Raw genomic sequence first — 20,774 nt, 5'->3', positions numbered from 1 at the left:
ATGATGGGTAGGGAGGCTTTCTTCACTCACAACAACACATCTCTAATGAGGTTGTTAAATATTTTGAAAATCAATATAAGAGATCTGGAGATTGTAGGATTCAGGACATTATATGGGGTATTGACCTTTATCCTCAAATGTTTGATAATGCACAAAATGAGTGCCTTTTCCAGCAAGTAACAGAGGAGGAACTGTTGGGAGTCATGAAATCTTTCAAAAAAGATAAGAGTCCGGGCCCGGACGAATGGTTGATTGAATTTTTTATTCATTTCTTTGACCTTATTAAATATGATTTGTTGAGGATGGTTGAAGATTCTCAAATATCAGGTAACATACATCATCTTATATCTTTTACACTAATTGCACTCATCCCGAAAAACCAGAAGCAGCCTCCTTCCAAGATTTCAGGCCTATTTCTCTTTGCAATATTTCATTCAAAATCATTTCTAAAATCATTGCTGGAAGAATTAAGGACACTCTTTCCAGATTTTTAACGAAGGACTAGCATGGATTTCTAAAAGGAAGGAATATACTGGATGATGTTGCGAATACACAAGAAAGTTTGTTCACTATGCATACTAAAAAAAGTGAAGCAGTCATTCTGAAGATTGATCCTAGGAAGGCATATGATTGCCTAGATTGGGGTTTCATGAGATGTCTACTTGCAAAAATTGGATTGAATTCTAATATGATAAACTGGATCATGGCGTGTGTGGAGAAAGTTAATTATGCTATCATTATAAATGGGTTGCCTTCCACTTATTTCTTAGCAGCCAGAGGTCTGCGCTAGGGCTGTTCCTTATCCCCTTTATTATTTATCTTGGCTATGAACTCTTTAAGTCTCCATATTAACAAGGCAGTTGCGGAAAACAGGTGCCGTCCATTGAAGATTTGTAGAAATAATTTTATATCCCACAATTTATTTGTAGATGACATCCTTATTTTCGGAATCCTATGCAAACTTACCTAGGAATGTTTTCATAACATTATGGAACGGTTTCAAAAAGCTATAGGTTTGTAGATAAATAAATCCAAATCATCTTTCTATCATAGTGATGTTAATATGGAACTTATAGAATGTCTATCTTGTCTTTTTGGGATTGAGATGCGGTCCATTAAGGAAGGAATGAAATACTTATGTTTTCAATTAAAAACTAATGGATATTCTAAATCGGACTGGCAGTGGATCCTAAACAGATATTATAAAAGGATTTCTAGGTGGGAATTCAAATGTCTCTCCATGGCAGACAGAGTTGTTTTAACTCAATCAGTTTTGGCTCAATTAGTAGTGTACTGGGCTCACTTATACTTTCTTCCAGTCAGCATTATTCATATGATGAAAAAATTGACTGCAAATTTTATATGGGGAGGTCAATCGGAGCAAAGAAAATATCATCTATCTAAACTATTAGATATCACCTTGCCAAAGAAGTTAGGAGGTTGGGGCATTCTGGATCTGAGGACTTTTGGAAAAGCATTAATTTGCAAGTCTCTTTGGAGGGGCATTTTTGGGGAGGGCCCTTGGAGCAATACCATAAAAAAAAATATATGGCCAACAAAGATATATCTTACTAGTTTAGGTTGGAAAAGATTGGATCTGCTTATGGATCTGCAATCTGGATGAGTTTTCACAAGGTTGAATCTTATTTCCTAAAAAATTTTGTTTGGAGTTTTCAAACTGGAAAAAGGATCCTCATTAGGATTGATCCACTCATGGGTGGGGGGAAGACATAAAAATATCTGAGACGCTTATAAATTTCTTTCATAGAAAGGGTTATTTTACATGGGACAAGGTTATTGCGGCATGGCAAGGCCCATTCCCTCTTTGGAAGGATATTGATAATATGGGGATGATAGGTGACTTTGCGCGACAGTGGGAGAAGATCAGATGCTGTCTGAGAAACTGTGGTATTTTCCGTTCATTGGAATATGATGTACTCATTTGGAAGGGAACAAAAGCAATGGAGCCTATGTGTAAAGGATATCTACTTAAACCTGATAAGTTTAAAGGTTGCACTTTCTGTTCCATACTTTCCAGTAATCTTTTCGAAATCTGGATGTCCTTCTAAAACCATATTTTTCTTATGGCTGGTTTTCCATAACAAAAACTTGCCATGGGATAATTTGTAGAAGAGAAATTGGTCTGGACCTAGGTACTTTTATGCTTGTAAATCCGTTGATGAAAGCAATTATCACATGTTCTTTCAATGTCATAAATCTCAGCAACTTTGGCGTGCCCTTGCTGCATATTTTGGTTTCCCCTATGCTTCTCATGCCTCTATAAAATAGGCTTTTGTTTGGTGGAGCAGTCAGAAAGAGTCATGGAGGCCTGTCATATTACTTGTCCTTTGGGTTATATGGAAATGGAGGAATCATATTATTTTCAAGGACAGAAAGGAGCCTTTCATGGTTGTTTTTGATAGTATAGTATCTCTCTATAATACAATCCCTGCAAAATCTTCCATGAGTAATAAGTTAAATCAGTTAGATCAATCACCAGAACTTATAGTGTTTTCAAGAGCGTATTTTGACGGAGCAACTCAAAATGGTATTTGTAGTTGTGGGGTTCATATTATTATGGAGGATAACTTGCAATATCAAATTTTCTGGAACGGAGGAAAGAGTACCAATTGCAAAGCAGAGGCTATGGCACTGGCAGGGCTGCTTTCCATCTGTTAGTTTATAAACATTCATACCCTTCTGATTTGCGGAGACTCCAAAATCATAGTTGATCATGTATTAGGGAAGAATCATATCAACAAACTGCATCTTGTTGGCTGGATGGATAGAATCATGTATCTTTGGAGGAGGATGGAGGTACTCTCAATTCAACATATCTATAGATCTCAAAACCAGCAAGCTGATATTTTATGCAAGAAAGGTCTTCTATCTAAATCAGGTATTTGGAACATGGACGTAATATTTGAAGCGGAAATATTCTCCATCCATGAATTCTCCCTCCCTGGTACTTCAATTTTCATAGCAGAATCCCAGGTATGTCCTTCCTGTTTTATCATTCTAGTTTACTGAAATCTTGTGTTTATGATTTTCACCACTGATTGTCTTGCTGGTGGTTAAAATTACACATCTGGATATTGCTGTCTTGGCTTTTGCCACTATATACCTTTTTGAAGCTGGGTCATCTTCTTTTTGCAAGCTAACTGGATGTCTAATCTGCTGGGCTATGAGTCCAATATGGGGATTACTGTCTTCCACTCATCTGAATTATCTTTGTACAGATTGGTCTGGTCTTTTCTCAAGCTACACATGATGTATTTTTTTTCCATTATATATTTTATATAATATAATTAAGCTTTTTTTGCTCTGAAAAAAAGAAGCAAATAACCAATGTAAAGGTAAGGAAATTTATCAATATAGAAACCAATTTCCCAAAAGCATGGAGAATTCTACCAGACTTTTTTATAGTGATGCAAATGACTTGCCCTAAAAAGTCGAACCGGATGCAGAATTCTTCCCTGTGCGCATATGGAGTATAATTTGCAAAAACAAAAAGAATTTTTGAGCAAGTCATATTTTCATTCACAAGAAAAAAGTTAAATCTAGCCATATGTCCAAATATATGTCTAATATGTTGTGGAAATTTTACAATTAGCTGATACTTAACTCCCAACTTAGCCATAGAAATTTGATTTAGTTTGCAAGTCTTGGTAATGTCTATGTTACCAGAAACGAGAAACGAGAAATGAAAGAAGGAATATTTATGTTACAACTAGCTCATGCTTAACTCCCAACTTAGCCATAGAAATTTCATTTAGTTTGCAAGTCTTGGTACTGTATATGTTACCAGAAACGAGAAACGAGAAATGAGAACAGTACGAGAAATGGAGTTTCAAGGTTTTGCATATAAGAAATGAAGAGAGAGAAAAACAAAAATAAGAATTTGAAATATAAATATTTAAATGTATAGTTCGATTCTCTCCAATATTCTTAATTTTCTCAAAAGTTTTATCCTTGAGATTAACAACAAAAGGAATATATCCAAGAAATTCATAGAGATTGGTTCAAATAATTTTTTTATGAGCATCTTTAGCCTCTGCAAAATCCATGTTGCATCCAAGTTCCCAAATTCATATCCTACCTCATGCATGTGAAAATAATGCAGAAATAGATTTAGTTATGAAGCAGTTGAACAGAATTAGTTATGAGCAGTTGAACAAGAATTAGTTGTGAGTGGTTAGGAATTGGTTGCATAAGTTTTCCTATATAAGTGTGATGTAATTAAGCAATTGAATTAATGAAGTTGTGTGTCTTTGTGTTGTATTTGTTTTTAATTTGGTATCAGAGCACAGAGCTCTTTTGTTTGCGCCTCTCTTCTCTTCGTGGGCAGGGAGTGACTCTGCCATTAGAGTGTGCGTGAAGAGACCTGTGTGCGTGAAGAGACCTCAAGACGGCTGCGTGGAGGTTTTTAAACTGTTGACCGCAAGAAAGGCTGCGTGGAGTGCTGTGTGGAGTGCGTCGAGGTTGGCCCTGTCCAGGCCCTGTCCAGAACCCGGTGCTGTCGAAGACCGTTGAGAAGCCTTGTCTGCCAGAACTCGAAACCGCTTGCTGGTGGACGCGAGACAGGGAGGAGTGCTGTCGAGAACTGAACTGTTGTTGGTGCTGTCGAGAACGGGCACCGTTGTGCGTGCTTGTGTGCTACCAGAACTCGGGTATTTTTTAATTTTTTGTCTCAGGAAACTTTAAAGCTGTTTTGCCTCAGAAATTGTTTCCAGAAAGCAGTCAAGATTTGATCCAAGTGTATACGTAGACTTTTATTTAGTAAATTTCTCAGGCAGTGAGGCCTGCGGTATTATTGTTTAAGAAGCTTGCGATTTTTGTTTGAATTTGGTCATTGGTGGAGAGATGGCTAATCCTCTTGCAGATTCATATTTCAATGAGTCTTCAAAACTTGATGGAGAAAACTATGTAAATTGGAAATTTAAGATCATCACAGTATTGGAGGCATACAATCTCTGGCCGATTGTCAAAGGTGACGAGACCAAGCCTCCACCTCCTACTAACACTCAAGATTGGGAGAAGCGTGAAGTGAAAGCAAGGGTGCTGCTACGCATGTCAGTGAAGGACAATATTATTCCTCACATTCGGGACTGTGAAACTTCGAAGGCGACATGGGACACTCTCAAAGGTTTGTATGAGACTTCTAATGCAAATCGTATTTTATTTTTAAAAACAAAGCTGCTATCTATCAAAATGGATACCAATGAAAGCATTAGCAACTTTGTTTCCCGAATTAAAGACTTTAGTGATAAGCTTGGTGATATTGGTGAAAAGGTTTCTAGTACAGACTTGGTAACTGTTACGTTAAAGGGGTTAGTCCCAGACTATAAAGTCTTTATTTCAGCTCTCTCAGCTAGACCGACACCCCCTACATTTGAAGAATTGGCTGGAATTCTTCTTCAATAAGAAGAGTGCATGAAAACTTTTGAACTGGAGTCAAATGGTTCTGATTTGGCTTTGACTGCAAGAGGCCAAAAACCATTCCGAGGGAGACCATGGGACAGAAACAGAGGCCGTTTTCAAGCAAAGCAAAAAGGTATGGCACCTCCTGATTCTTAAGTTAAAAGGAACATTGAATGTCATTATTGTGGAAAACCTGGACATCTGGCTAAAGATTGCTATAGGAGAAAGAATAATGAATCAAATCAAAGACATAGCAGGCATAATGGAAATTACATAAACAGAGACACCTCAGTGAATGATGGATTTAAAAATCTTAAGTTATTTCTTTCTGATGCTGCATTGTCTGCTGAAACTGATGATGAGAATGCTTGGTTTATAGATTCTGGTGCATCGGCACACATGACTTGTAATAAAGAATGGTATGATAAATATTATGAGAAATCTGATGGTACACACATTTACCTAGGAGATGATAGGTCACTTAAAGTTCAAGGCTATGGCATAATAAATGTGTACTTACCTAATGGACAAATGCGCCAGATTCATAATGTGATGTATGTACCTGCTCTTAAAAGGAATTTGCTATCTGTTTCCACTATCACTGATAATCATTTAAAAGTAGAATTTGGTAAATTGGGGTGTATAGTGAAAGATGTTTAGGACCACTACAAGGTTGTTTCTACAGGTACCAGGGTTGGAGGATTATACAGATTGGATGTGACAGTCAAGCGCCATGTTGCATTGACATCCCAAGAGACATCGACAGCAGAATTATGGCATCACAGGTATGGGCACCTAAATTACAATGATTTATCGTTGTTACAAAGGAAATCAATGGTTGAAGGTCTTCCTGTTATGAAGTGTGAAGCAGCATAGAGAAGAGTTTCCTGTTCATACTGAGAAACAGAAGTATGATATTCTTGAATTAATTCACACTGATGTATGCGGACCTATGCAAACTAGGTCTCTTGGTGGTGCTTCATACTTTGTTATTTTTATTGATGATAGATCTAGATATACCTGGGTCTATTTCATTAGAAGGAAAAGTGATATATTTGAGTATTTTAAAGAGTTTCGAAATATGGTTGAAAAACAGACAGGAAAGTGCATCAAAATACTCAGATCTGATCAAGGGGGTGAATATAAGTCAAAAGCATTTAACACCTATTGTAAATCTAATGGAATTCAACAACAGTTCACAGTGCCACATACCCCTCAGCAAAATGGTGTTGCTGAGCGATGGAATAGAACCTTGGTGGAATCTGCTCGTAGTATGCTGCAAGGTAAGAACATCTCTAATGGTTTCTGGGCAGAAGCCATTAACACTGCTGTTTATCTGAAGAATCGATGTCCCACTAAGAAATTAGTTTTTCAAACTCCTTTTGAGGTTCTTTATGGTTATAAACCTGATGTGAGTCATTTCAAAGTCTTTGGATGTACTGCTTTTGCTCATATTCCTAAGGCTAACAGAAGCAAACTTGATGCCAAGTCCATCAAGTGTGTTTTCATTGGATATTGTACGGATCAGAAAGCCTATAAATTGTATGATTCAAGTTCCCATAAACTATTTGCAAGTCGTGATGTATTGTTTCATGAGCAGACTGATAAAAGTAACACAAAGAATGATACATGGCCTATTTCTAATGATGCACATCTCAAGCTTGATACTTTGATTAAGCAGGAACAGGAACAGGTCCAGGTACAGGTACAGGATCAGGATGATAGCAGCAGTATGAGCACATCTAGCAGCAGTGAGTCATCACAAGGAGGTGATACACCTCAAAGCCAACGAATCATGGATGGAACACCCACACCAAGAAGGTCGTCCCGACAGACTCGGCCTCCTGAAAGGTATAGAGACTATGCCTTAATGTCTAATATAATGAATGTTGAAGAACCAATTGATTATGAGCAGGCTAAACAACATGAACCATGGATTAATGTTATGAATGATGAGTATGCTTCTATTATGAAAAATCAAACATGGGAATTAGTGGAACTTCCTGAAAATAAAGTTCCAATTGGAAGCAAATGGTTGTACAAAACGAAATTTAAAGCAGATGGTACAATTGATAAATTTAAGGCAATATTAGTAGCAAAAGGATATGCTCAACAGGAGGGAATTGATTATGAAGACACTTTTGCACCAGTAGCTAAGTTGAATACAATTAGATTACTGATTGCCTTAGCCACAAAACATAATTGGAATATACATCAATTGGATGTCAAATCTGCTTTTCTCAATGGTGATTTAAAGGAAGAAGTTTATTTGGTTCAACCTGAAGGGTTTGTCAAACAGGGACAGGAGCATCTGGTTTGCAGGTTAAGAAAGGCATTGTATGGTTTGAAACAGGCACCAAGATCATGGTATGTAAAGATTGATACCTTCTTTCTTCAGAATGGATTTGTGAAAAGCAAAAATGATCCTAACTTGTATTTTAAGAAAGATGAAAAAGGAAATGTTGCTTTAATATCTTTATATGTGGATGATCTCATTATAACAGGCAGTGCTCACAAATTAATTGAAGAAATTAAAGTTCAGTTGTCACAGGTTTTTGAAATGAAAGATTTGGGTGAAATGCATTACTGCTTAGGAATTGAGGTATGGAGAGAACCTGGTAAAACTTTGATCACTCAAAGCAAATATACAAAGGAGATTCTTAAAAAGTTCAATATGACAGATTGCAAAGCTATGTCAACTCCCTTAGAACAGAATGCAAAGTTGTACAAAGAAGATGGATCGAAAGAGGTAGATGGAACATTATATCGTCAGTTAGTGGGAAGTTTGAACTATCTCACCACTACCAGACCAGACATTGCATACACAGTCAGTATCCTTAATCAATTCATGGCTAAGCCTTCAGGAAATCACTGGATTGCTGCAAAGAAAGTTCTCCGATACTTAAAGGGAACAGTGAATCTTGGTATTATGTATACTGATGTATCTGATGTTGCACTGACAGGTTTTTCTGATTCAGATTGGGTAGGAAATCCAGATGACAGACGATCTACCTCTGGCTATGCATTTCATATTGGATCAGGAGTCGTATCTTGGAGTAGTAAGAAACAGCCAACTGTTTCTTTATCATCAACAGAATCAGAGTACAAAGCTTTGACCAATGCCACCTGTGAAGCCATTTGGTTGCGAAGAATTCTTGCAGATCTTGAAGAAGCGCAAAGTGGTGCAACATGTATCAATTGTGATAATCAGAGTGCTATCAAATTAGCACATAATCCAGTTTACCATGCTAGAACAAAACACGTTGAGTTATAGTACCATTTTGTCCGTGAGAAAATTGAGTCAAATGAAATTGGATTGATATTTTGTAACACCAAGGATAATGTGGCTGATATATTTACTAAGCCCCTTGGTAAATTCAAATTTGAAGTTTTTAGAAGTCAGTTAGGTATTGTAGAGAATCCATTTCTCCATTAAGGGAGGATGTGAAAATAATGCAGAAATAGATTTAGTTATGAAGCAGTTGAACAGAATTAGTTATGAGCAGTTGAACAAGAATTAGTTGTGAGTGGTTAGGAATTGGTTGCATAAGTTTTCCTATATAAGTGTGATGTAATTAAGCAATTGAATTAAGGAAGTTGTGTGTCTTTGTGTTGTATTTGTTTTTAATTATGCATAAGTCTTACTGGTATAGAAATCTCATTGCCGTAATCCAAATGCATATACACAAACAAATTATTTTAAACAGTTTAGCTACCCAACACAAAAAGAAGAATTCCAAAGAAAAAATGGAAAAGGAACCATGGTAATCACAACTCTTAATGTACTTAAAAGCTACTTTGACAATCAATATCTTTCACTCTAATACACAATGTAACCCATTATGATTCTATAAATTTCACCCATCTCATCTTTAATTAAACTTAAAAGTGATTAATAAAAAAAACGTAAAGTCTCATTTAGTTAGCCTAGCCTTTCCCAGGTTCTACACATTCAAAGAAAAGGCAGTGCAGGGGTTTAAAGTTATGAGTGTCCACACAAATTTAAGCACAAAACTAAATTAATTTCAAAGAATGTACCTGAGAAACGATGGCGCTGAATCTAATTGTGGGGATGTGGAGCTAACTGATGGCACTGAGTCTAATTAGCTGGGGGCGTGGAACTAATTGATGCTCCGATCTGATCTGTGCATTGGATAATTCTGCTGAATGATATCGATAAATCTGCTCTAGTCTGCAACTTAATTCCTCCCCAAACCTTGCCTTATCACTAATTTACATGCCTTACCACTAATTTACATGCACAACTGCAAAAGAAACTAATTTGTATGCAGTTCAAAAAGTTGACCACTGTTGGAATGAGTTGACTACTAATTTACATGCACAATTGCAAAAGGAAACTAATTTGTATGCAGTTTGAAAAGTTAACCACTGTTGGAATGAGTTGACTACTGTTGGAACGGGAGTTAACCTGAGTGGGGAAAGGATATCATTAAATGGAGGAGAAATGGAGGTGCAAAAAGATGAACATTTCTGCCGAAACGAGTTTCTGGCCACTTAAAACGAGAACCAGCATATACGAAGTTTCCAGTGCCGTCTCATTTCTAAAGCGGTTTTTCGAAAGAACGCTAACCATTGTCGCATTTCTGGTAACATAGGGTACTGTTATAGCAATTAATCATTATCGTTCTTATATGGTTCATTTTAGCCGTTGTGGAAAGGACTATGTTGCTCTGGTCTGTAAGAGGGCTAAACCGCTCTCGTGTTATATAGACAGGAAGTATGTATATACCACATTTGGCCTGTTCCAGAATTCTTAATCTTGGGTTTAATGCATTAAAAGCGAATACAAACCAGGGAGAATTAGACGGCAATGTCATTTCCATTATTCTCATATGATCAAGAAATTTTGGGAATAAAATTTTACCAAAAGAAATCCAAGAGAAATAATTTTTATTAACACATTTACAAAAATTTGTCCATCATGGTCATCATGTTCTCAAATTCCTCAAAATCAATTCTACCATCTGAATTTCTGTCAAATCTTGTGATCATCATTTCACAACTCTCCAAATCTTTTCCTTTTTCTAGTCCTAAGCTCAGAAGAACCTGTTGAAGTTCAATTGGATTGATGAACCCATCCCCATTCTTATAAAAAATGCGGACCGCTTTCATCAACACCTCTGACAACACTTTCTCCTCTGTCTCTGCATGCTCGTGAGCTTCCCCACACATATTGAGAAGAAATCCGCAGAAATCATCAAAGTTCATATGCTCCAGAGAACCCATCATTATTTTCATATTATCATCACATATATTTTGAATTCCATGCTTTTCTAGTAACCCTTGTACGTTCTCTGCAGTAACGCTGCCATCGCCATCACTGTCCAAGACATTGAAAATTCGAGAGAGGTCCCATGTTTGAAAGAAGGTCGTGTACCTTTTATTTACAAAATCACTGGTCGCTTCATCAATCATACCTCCAGGTAGCTAGCATTTTCCAAGAGCTGTTATAATATGTGGGTCTTTTGGATTGCAAAGTTCAGAAAACTTAGTTTTCATCATCTCAGAAACCCAAACATAAACATAAAACTTGTAGAAGCTATAAAACTTCTGAACCCAACCCAAGGCCATGGATACAATAATGCTCCATACATAGGCATGGCAGAAACATTTGAAAGTGTAGGGTTTCTGATGATAAGATCAGACACCATCTTGATATATGAATGAGATGGCTGAATTCAATAATTCCAGCAATGAAAAGAGCAGAGAAGAAAAAAGGGTCGGTGAATCTTGGGCGTTACAGAATGGTAGCAATGAAGGCCTGTGATTCGTATTTAGAAGGCATTTGATTGAGTGTTGGGTTGCTATGAAAGTGAGAAGAAACAACGTCTGCAATTCCTATTGAGAAGCCTGCGGTAAGCTACTATGAAACTCAGCAAAAACGACCAATGAATGTGTGGATACGTTCAGAGAAATGTCGTTTGATACGCGCATATAGCGTTTTGAAAAATAGTTGGGATGTAGTTAAGGGTTTTGGAAGGTGCTCTGGCGGGTTATGCACCACTCTGACTTGGAATTGTTTTCTACAAAGAAGGCACCTTCCAGTTTCCTGGGACTTGGAATGCAGCCTCAGAGTTGTTTTCATAAAAATAAATAAATATATGTTGTCCCATTATAATTGAAAGAGTGTTTTAGCTTTTGCTTTTGTTATTTTATAATAAATAAATAAATATATGTTTTAAAGGTTTTTTTAGCTTTAGATTTTGCTATTTTATAATAAATAAATAAATATATATATATATATATATTTTTTTTTTATAATAAATAAATATATGTTTTACTGAATTTTCAATGTAATTTTAAATTTATTTTATTTCACAAGGATTTAATAAGAGAAAATCATAGATGAGTGTTAATAAAATCATATGATGGGTATGTTTTTGGATGATGTTGATCATTTGTCTTTTTGCTATCCAATAAATATTATCAAATATAATTTAATTAATTTTTACATATATTAAGATGATGATGATTATGTCGATTAAAATTAATGGGGTTTATTGAACTTTAAGTGAGTAAAAGACTAATTGAGACTTTTTAATATATATATATATATATATATATATAAAATAAAGGGAAAGAAGTTTTTTTTGATCACTATAATTTTGTTAATTTAAGAAGTCAAGAAGGTTGGTAGTGTGGCAAATATTTTGGAAATGGGAATGGACTTGAGTGAAAGTTGAGGAATCTAAGAGAAAATGTTTTTCATCTTCAACAATTTTAGTATGGGAAATGTGACAAATTCTTTCATCTCAAGGTGTTTTGGGTATGGACCAATGCCAAGTTTCACTTCGAAGTTGATGAGAATGCAAAGGTGACAAATTCTTTCATCTCAAGGTGTTTTGGATATGGACCAATGCCAAGTTTCACTTCGAAGTTGTTGAGAATGCAAAGGTAACAAATTATTTCATCTCAAGGTGTTTTGGATATGGACCAATGCCAAGTTTCACTTCGAAGTTCATCAGAATTAGTTTTTATCTTCACAATATTCATTTTCTTCTTAGTATTGGGCAAGGAAGAAAGATAATTTTGGTTAGCAAAAATGGGTTTAATCACTTGCTTATAATACCTTAGCTTACTTTCTCCCTTTAATTCCTCATCATCCCACAACTTATCCTTAAATTTGGAAGTTATAATATTTTGAATATTAACCTTCTTGTAAAGCTTCTTCTTATACATCAGATACCCAAACATAGCCATGTTTTCAATGGGGGAAATACTAGCTTCAATCAAGAGGATAAGATGGGGAGTATTTCGTTTAATCTTGAGGTTGTAGTTTATAAATTTCTTTTGGATTAGCTCGACCTTCCTCTATGATTCTCTAGATATAGAGCAACCACAAACCTCACGATCATATAATATAACAGGGGTGACGAGAGTATCAAACATGAACTTTTTTTTACTCCAACCCAAAGATCAGTCGACTTAATACTATTTTCAAGCTCATAATAAGTTTCCCATAGTCCAATAATCCTTTTCTCAATGTTATAATTCCAATTAAACTCCTGATAAATATCTTTTTTTTGCTTAAGCAAGAGTCGGTCCTTCTATTCAAAAAAATCGGTAAAAACAGATTACATAAATTACAATAAACCCAAAAAATATGTGGGACCTAGAGTTAACTAGCTGCCCAAAGTTTTGGGTACCGAGCCTAAGCTCCAAACCGAGCCAAGGGCCCACCAACAAAACAACTAGTCCTTCAGATTATTAACAATTGCCAAAACCGTACCATCCTCCTTCAGCGAACTGACGGACATGGCTGCATCTTGAAGCGGAAACAAGCACTCTCTATAATTCAGGAAATGGACCCGATGAGAAAATATAGACCACCATAGAAGGATTTTGGGTCTGCCAGGGGGGATAACCCTCGTGCAGGAAGTTAACCCGAAATCTACCAGATCCATGCTTCAAGCGAGAACAACACGGAAGATAACTCTGCCGTCATACTTGCAATGAAATAACACTATCATATAACTTAAGATCGAGTCCCACAAAATATCACGATCATTCTTGATCGTTGATCCAAACCCTGAGATTCGACGGATGTTGGCGATATCACACTGCTTTATGGTGACAATCTTTAGCATGTGATGAGGGTGGTTTACCATACCGACCCCCCAACACGTGTTAGAAGCAATATGGGATCGCTCCCACATTGCAAAATCCACTTCCTGCTTGAGAGGAGAGCGATCAAGCAAAAAACCCTCAATGAGAGGTTTTGTCTTCTGGAGAGTGGAAAAAGGAATACTGCTACTGCCGGAGAAGCCCTGACACCCTTCCTTCGTCAACAAGCTCAGGTTCCTGAACCCGAAACTGAACCTGTACTTAACACCCAATAACCTGAGAATTCCTTCCATGATACACTAGGGAATTTTGAAGATGGAATTACTCGTGTTGCTGAGACCATTCAATACCTGCCTCTTATCCGAGACCTACTCGACCAAAATTAGGGAAACATGCATAGGCCAAATCATAGCTATCTTGCTTTTGTAGTTTTGATTCTATACACTTCTCTATCCTCTTCCACTTGAGTGTGACAAAGAATTTTCAAACTACCCTGAGGCAGTACTTCCCATCCATTGAAACAGAGCGTTTGTTACAGTTTACCCCTTGGTTTGCCAGTATATCCGCTAGCTTGTTGGCCTTTCTAGATACGTGGTTGAATCTTACCGTACGTAGTCCCTGAAGGTGACCTTGAATTCTTTGAAAGACTTGGATTAATCTCCAGTGATTAGAGACTTTTGCTGGCTCTATTCCACAACTGATTCTTTTGACCAAGTTAATGACTAACTCAAAATCCGCTTCTATCACCACATTTAAGCAACTGTCTTGTTGTAGATAATCTAAACATTGCTCCAGAGCCATTAGTTCGGCCATATTATTGGTAGTTTTTCCTAAATGAGCATGGAAGAGAGATAAAATACTCCCATTTTCATCTCGTAGAACCCCTCCAAAACCTGCAGATCCCGGATTACCTTTTGAAGCTCCATCTATATTGAATTTCAAAAAACCTCTCGGGGGAGGATGCCAGAACTCCTTTTCAGTTTCCTTTAGGAAAACTTTCCTATTCAGGCTTTGTGGGATGATCCTTTGCATATCCAATTGCTTGAGAATTTTCTTATCAGCCTCTAAGGGAGGATTATTGGGAAGATTTCTCACTGTGGTGCCAACCGTTTCCTTAAGCTGTTTTAAGATCTGCTCAAATAGGCTAAGAGAAGGATTCTTTTCATTTTTGAAAATTCTCTTGTTTCTTTCCTTCCAGATGTTCCATATAATGAAGCTTGGCATGAGAGCCCAAGCATAGTTAAGAACTTCATTGTCTGAAAAATTTCTTCTCCAATTGCTCAGGGTATTGATGATACTCTCTTTGTCCCTATCCGTTTTTTGGAAAATGGTGGCAAATGTGTCCCATAACCTAGAAGTGAAAGTGCAGCTGTTGAGAAGATGTTCCATGGTCTCCTCTTGGGCTTCATAGAGCTGGCATCTGGAAGGCCCCAGGAAACCCCTTTTACGGATCTTGTCCCAAGTCAAGATCCTTTTGTGATACACCAGCCACATGAAGAGTTTGATCTTCATCCACCCTTGATGTCTCCATAGGCTTAGCCAAATTTTGTCCTGAGCCTGGGACTCCAGCTCCAGTAGAATACCTTTAGCCTCTTTGATATTAAAGATGCCTTTTTTATTTTTGCCCCACCTTAGCTAGTCCTGCCCCTCAGTAACAAGAATCATCCTTTGTTCCAGTATTCTCATGAGTGCCTCTGCTTTTATTTTCATGGGTCCATCGTCTCTGCAATCTATGTTTCTCCAAGTTCTCCATTTTCCTGACTTGGTAGTGTGATCCCAAAAATCTTTTACTTTTATTAATCCTTGGTTATCTGTTTCATGCTTAAGGCCCAAAAATTCTTCTTTTAGCAATGTTGGTTCTTGTTGCCATTTATCCTCCCAGAATAGTGCCAGATCCCCTTCTCTGATTTCCCAAAAACTGTTTCTTTGAACTAAGCCTCTATTCTCCCAGGCCTTGTTCCAAATGGACAAGCCCCTAATATTTCCAGACATCCTTATGAGATCAGTATGATGCCAGGCACTGGCATATTTTTCTTTCCAAATACTTTCCCATTGGGCTTTTGGATCTTTAACCCAACGCCACCAAAGTTTGGTTGCTAGAACATTGTTGAGTATCTCCTGATCATCCAAGCCTAGGCCTCCTTGGTTCTTGGGTTTACAAATCTTTTCCCAAGAGACTAATGCCCATTTCTTTCTATTCTCCTCCTTGCCCTAGAGAAAATCCCTTTGGATGTTTCTGAATTGTTGTAGAACTCCTTTTGGAGCTGGGAGTGCTGAAAGCATAAAAACTGGGAAAGATTGGAGCACCGATTTTGCCAGCACCAATCTCCCCACCAGATTTAAAGATCTGATGGTCCAGTTTCTGACTTTGTCCTGCATCTTATTGATCAACGATTCCCAGATGCTTTTATGCAAAGGTTTTGCAGTTAGAGGCACTCCCAGATACTTGGAAGGGAGGGAATCCCTTTGAAAGCCTAGAATTCTTGAGATGTTTCTTTGAATAGCAATATTGGTATTAAAGAAAAATATTTTTGATTTGGAAAGATTAACTTCCATACCTGTAGCCATGGCGAAATCATTCAATATTTGTTTGTACGCTAAAGCCTCCTTGACTGTGGGGATACCTTGTAACAAGGTGTCATCTACAAATTGTTGATGAGTCAAAACTTGTCCATTCTCCGTTAGTTGAAGTCCCTATATTTTTTCCATAACTCTAGCATGCTTGATCGAAGAACCTAGTCCTTCCATCATGAGGATGAAGAGAAAGGGTGAGAGTGGATCTCCCTGTCTAAGGCCTCTTGAAGGAAGAAAAATCTCAGAGGGAGAGCCATTAACCAGAATTGAAAAGCTAGAAGACGTTACAAGGGCCATGATCCATCTGACCCAGTTATGATCAAAACCAAACGCAATTAGTACTTTCATGATGTAAGCCCAGTTCACTTTATCATATGCTTTGGCTATGTCCAGTTGCATGATCATTCCAGATTTCTTCTTGCTAGTTAAGGAGTGAACCACCTCATGAGCTTGAATGATGTTGTCTAGAATCTGTCTACCTTCTACATATCCAGTCTGTTCCCCCGATACCAGAGAAGGAAGCAGAGGTTTGAGTCTGTTGGCCACAATCTTGGATATAATCTTGTAGACTACATTACATAAAGCAATGGGTCTATACCTTTCTGGAGTTTGAGCATTGTCCTATTTGGGTATCAAGGAGATGAAGGATGTATTGAGCACCTTCAAGATAGTTTTGTTCAACCTGGAATCCTCCACAACCCTCAAAATGTCCTGTTTTACAATATTCCAGCAGGCTTTAAAGAAATCCACATTGAAGCCATCTGGGCCCGGTGCTTTACCATTCTGCATTTCTTTGAGGACTTCACTGACCTCCTTTTCAGTCACTAATCTGTTAAGGTTGAAATTTTCCTCTCTAGACACCAACTTAGGAATATGACTGGTCAAGTCCCTAATGTAATGATCTCTTTCTGGGTTGTTTTCCTGAGCTATGCCTCGGAAGTGCTGAACTAACACAGCTTCTATATCCTCGTGCGATTGATGAATCTATGCATTCTCATTCTTGATTGATGGGATTTTGTTGTGAGTTCTATTGGCCATAGTGGATTTGTGGAAAAATTTGGTATTGCATTCTCCCTCTTTTAGCCATTGAACTATGGATTTTTATCTCCAGAATATTTCCTCTCGTTTACACAAATTGTCCCATTCTTGTTGATGTTTCTTGACTTGATCATTTTTGTCTTTGTCAAAGCCCTCCTTGATCATGACTTGGTTGAGTTCCTGCATTTTGTTTTCAACAGATTTCTTTTCAACAAAAATGTTGCCAAAGTCATTCTTGTTCCATTCTTTTAGTTTCATCTTGATGTGCTTTAATCTTTTGTGCAGAAGGAACATTCTTGTTCCCTGAATCTGCAAATCTTCCATCCACCATTTTTCAATATTTCTCATAAATTCTGGGTGTGAGAGCCATATATTCTCAAATCTGAAAGGTCTATTCTGGGGAGTCCCTATGCTCTGAATCTCCATTTGGACCGGCCAGTGATCAGATCCTCCAAAGGGAAGAACCCTTGTTATTATTTCATTATCTGTTAGCATAAGATCCTCTGAAATTATGAATCTGTCTAACTTGGAGGCTACATGAGACTCTCCTCCTCTTTTATTATTCCATGTAAAGCAACCATTGTTTGTCTCCATATCCACTAGCTTCATATTATCTGTGAAGGTTTGAAAGGCCAAAGAGTCTATATTTAGAGCTCTTGTTCCCCCTTTTTTCTCTGAAAGAGATTTAATCATATTAAAGTCCCCTCCTATAATCCAAGGTATCCCTGTATGTCTGTCCCTGAGATCCACCAGGGATTCTATGAACCAGAGTTTTTCATCTATTCTTTGAGGGCCATAAACATTCGTGACAAGATAGGTTTCCCTATCTCCAATAGGCTGAATGATCATTGATAAATAATTCCTGGATGCCTTAGCATCTATTATGCTTAATCTTTAAGGATTCCATAGGGAGGCAATACCTCCTGCAGAATTCTCTGCCTTTACTTCTAGAAACTCAAATCTGCTGAGCCATTTGCTATGTATTTGTCTTAACTTTTGGATGGAACATTTCATTTCCTGGATAAAGATTATATCTGGAGCCTCATGTTTCATTCTATTACTAAGCATTCTTTGTTTTCTTTTACTGCCTAGACCTCTAATATTCGAAGATGTGAACTTCATATTTAAAGATATGTAAAGGAATAGCTTGCTGGATCTTTCATCTTACCTGAGTTTATCATGAGTTTTCCACATTCCATCAGTAACTCGTTCTGTTTTTTCCTCCCTTTTTTCTTTCATGGGTTTCTAGGTTCTAATCCCAACGTTGTTTTTATCGCTTTTACGCCTTCATTGCTCTGCCTGCCAATGTTTTTTTCCCCCTCCAAACCCTTAGCTTGAGTTCTCCATAAATACAATTGATGTATTCTACTTAACTCTTCTTGACGTAATGATTCTACCCCCGGTTGTTCCCTGATTTAAGAACCACTCTAGATTTAGGTGTTCTCTGTCAAGAATCTCCTGCAGCTCATGGTCCTCTAGATCCATCTCACTTTGGGCCATTTCTTGATCCATCTCCGTCTATGTATCACTCATCATGATCTCTTTCTGTTTTTCTTTTTCCTATGTTTGTTCCCTGTTTTCTTCCTTCTCCTTTTCCTCTGGACTTTTCTCCCTTGCTTTCTTTTCTGCTATTAATTCTTCATCCTCTTCAAGAACGTGGAACTGGTTCTGGCTAACCTTTTGTCCTTCTTTTTGTTGTTGTTTCACCCCTTTTTTTCCGCCTTTTCCTTTGTGTACCACGTTGTGAAAATTATCAACATCTTTCATTGCATTAGATTTTCTCTTGTTGTCTGCTTTACTGAGAGGGAAATCTCTGAGAAGGCGCCCATGTTCATGGCATCTATGGCACCTGAACGGAATATGCTCGTATTCTACTACTTGAACCCATTCCTCGTCAAAGACCTCCAGAATTACCTCATCTGGAAGAGCTCCTGATAAATCCATCTCCACACAAATCCTTGCAAAGGAGGTGTATTTTCCCCTTCTTGTGGCTTCAGAAGCTTTAACAAATTTACCTAATTTGTTGCCTATGGCCGCCAATGATTCAGTTTGCCAGTAATCAAGAGGTAGAGAATAAAGTCTTACCCAGACCGGGACCGAAGTAAAAGTTTCCCGCTCCGGAACAAAGTTCATCTTCCATGGCCTCATATAAAGACCTGCTACTGCATAGAAGTAGGGCCCTCCTTCAAACACTCTGTCTTTATCTTCAATGTTTGTAAACACCACCGTAAAGAAACCCTTTGACCCAAGATGTAGATCAATGCTCCCTTTGGGTTTCCAGTGGTATTTGATCCACGTTTGCAAAGCTTTTTCTGTGGGCCATAATCCCATGAATTTACAGATGATTGCATAGGTGCCCATGTGTTCCCTATGTGCCTGCAGTGCTGGATCATTTAAAACTACTCTGGGAGTAACTTCAGCTTTGGGTTTACAAGAACCCTTTTGTCTTTTGTCTTTTGTTCCCTGTTTTTTGTCAGCTTCCTCCTTGTCTTTAGTGTTGTTATTCTCCTTTAGTTTGGTACCTTCTGTCTCTTCTGCCATGTTCCTTCTTCCTTCTTCAACGGTTTCTATGCCTTTATCTAGAACCTTCTTGCCCTTATTGGCCACAGCTTCCTTGTAGGAGGGAGTGGAGCTCCCTCCTCTGCGATTTTCCATGGAAAAACCTCAACTGTAACCTAAAACCCTAGCTGTTCGCAGTTCTCGCTCCGTTAGTCGTGATGTTCAGCCCTGTGAAGGAAAAACTAATCAAAAGATCATCAAGCATCAGTTTACCTATTTCCAACAAAATTCAAGCATCGAAAAAACCCGTTTTGAAATGTTTTCAAAGCTTAGCCCAACAACTAATATTCTTCAAACAATATACTCCTGATAAATATCTATACCTAAATAGTATATAATTGATTTTAAATATTATTAAAAATAATTGAAGCAATTATTAAATAATATTATTTATTCCAAATAATTTAATCAATTGTTAAATAATATTATTTATTTCAATTTTATATGTTATATATTAATAGAGATTATTTTTATTTTTAAATTTATAAAAAAATTATAATTATTTTTAATTTTACTTTCAGTTTATATATATATATATATATATATATATATATCATGCATTGGAATTAACATTCCATTCTAAAAGTGTGAAATCAAAATTTAAATTGGAAAATAGAATATATCAATATTATATTTCCACCCAGTTGTGGGTGCTCCCGAGGCGCATTCAAGGCAGGTTAACATTACGCCGGCAGCTGGCTTCGCACCTGGCGATCTGGCACGACTCCCATTACCTTCCCGCAACTGAAATGAATGTATTGAGGTACATGCAACTTGTTAAGCATTCGGCATTGAATGCGCTCCTTGTTCGAGATCCGGCGCAGGCTGTTTTAATCATGGCTCAGTTTCTGGTTTTGGCTATCGTTCTCATCGGGTCTTTCCATATCAGTCTGCCATTATTCCTGCATCCCTGTTTTGCTATGGCAGCTTGGGGGCTTCTCCAGAGTTTGTTCTTTACCTGGTTCGCCCACCCTTGGCCCTATTCTGTCTGGTCTTGTTTAGTCCCTTTCTCAGGTCTCTCTGTCTTCCTAAAGATGGTGCGACGCTGTGGTGTTTCTTGCCGTGGAGGCACTAGTGGTAATCATGGTTGCTCTCAG

The 20,774-nt window shown here is 37.5% G+C and overlaps 1 pseudogene; it reads right to left on the bottom strand.

Annotated features, from left to right (window-relative positions):
* Positions 1-10,344: 10,344 nt before the first annotated feature.
* On the bottom strand, positions 10,345-11,093 carry LOC149165375 (calmodulin-like protein 2; annotated as a pseudogene).
* Between the last annotated feature and the right edge of the window lie 9,681 nt (positions 11,094-20,774).

The sequence above is a fragment of the Pinus tabuliformis genome, chromosome 5_1 (genome assembly GCF_031772625.1).
Source record: "Pinus tabuliformis cultivar Carrire ecotype Pingquan chromosome 5_1, CPIR1, whole genome shotgun sequence".
NCBI classification, from domain to species: domain Eukaryota; kingdom Viridiplantae; phylum Streptophyta; class Pinopsida; order Pinales; family Pinaceae; genus Pinus; species Pinus tabuliformis.
The sequence above is the reverse complement of the archived record's forward strand: the minus strand, read 5'-3'. Positions and strand labels throughout refer to the sequence as shown.